Here is a 483-nt window from a genome sequence, read left to right as displayed (position 1 = left end):
ATTATTGTAAAACAAATCCCCAGAATATTTCATCTCGCACACTTTATGCTTACCAAACAACAGCTTCCTTCCCCCACCTCCTCCCAGCCTTGACTGCTTTAGACACCTCACAGGCCATAGAGACCGAGAGAGACACAGCAAACAGACAGGAAGCAGCCACTTCGGTTTTTTCCCTTCCTTCCCCCCCTCCCCGTCTTTCTCTGCTACCCCCCGTTTGCAAAGCTGGAACCACCCCGCGCGCCCCCGGGCCCGAGCCGCGGCTCCAGATGCGAGTTGGTTCCAGCGGGGAGAAGGCGAGCTTGCTCCTCGGGGCCTTGGCACAGTCTCCCACTCTGAGGTCATTCCGTAGGTGGTCAGAGGGGAGAGCGCGCCCGGAGCCTTCCTGCTCCATCCACGGGGGAGGGAGAGAGGCGGGCGGAGCGAGGGGAGAGGGAGAGAGGAGGGGCGCGAGGAGGGAGGGAGCCGCCGCCAGCACACCCCCAA

Source organism: Myotis davidii, unplaced genomic scaffold (assembly GCF_000327345.1).
Source record: "Myotis davidii unplaced genomic scaffold, ASM32734v1 scaffold142, whole genome shotgun sequence".
NCBI lineage: Eukaryota > Metazoa > Chordata > Mammalia > Chiroptera > Vespertilionidae > Myotis > Myotis davidii.
The sequence above is the reverse complement of the archived record's forward strand: the minus strand, read 5'-3'. Positions refer to the sequence as shown.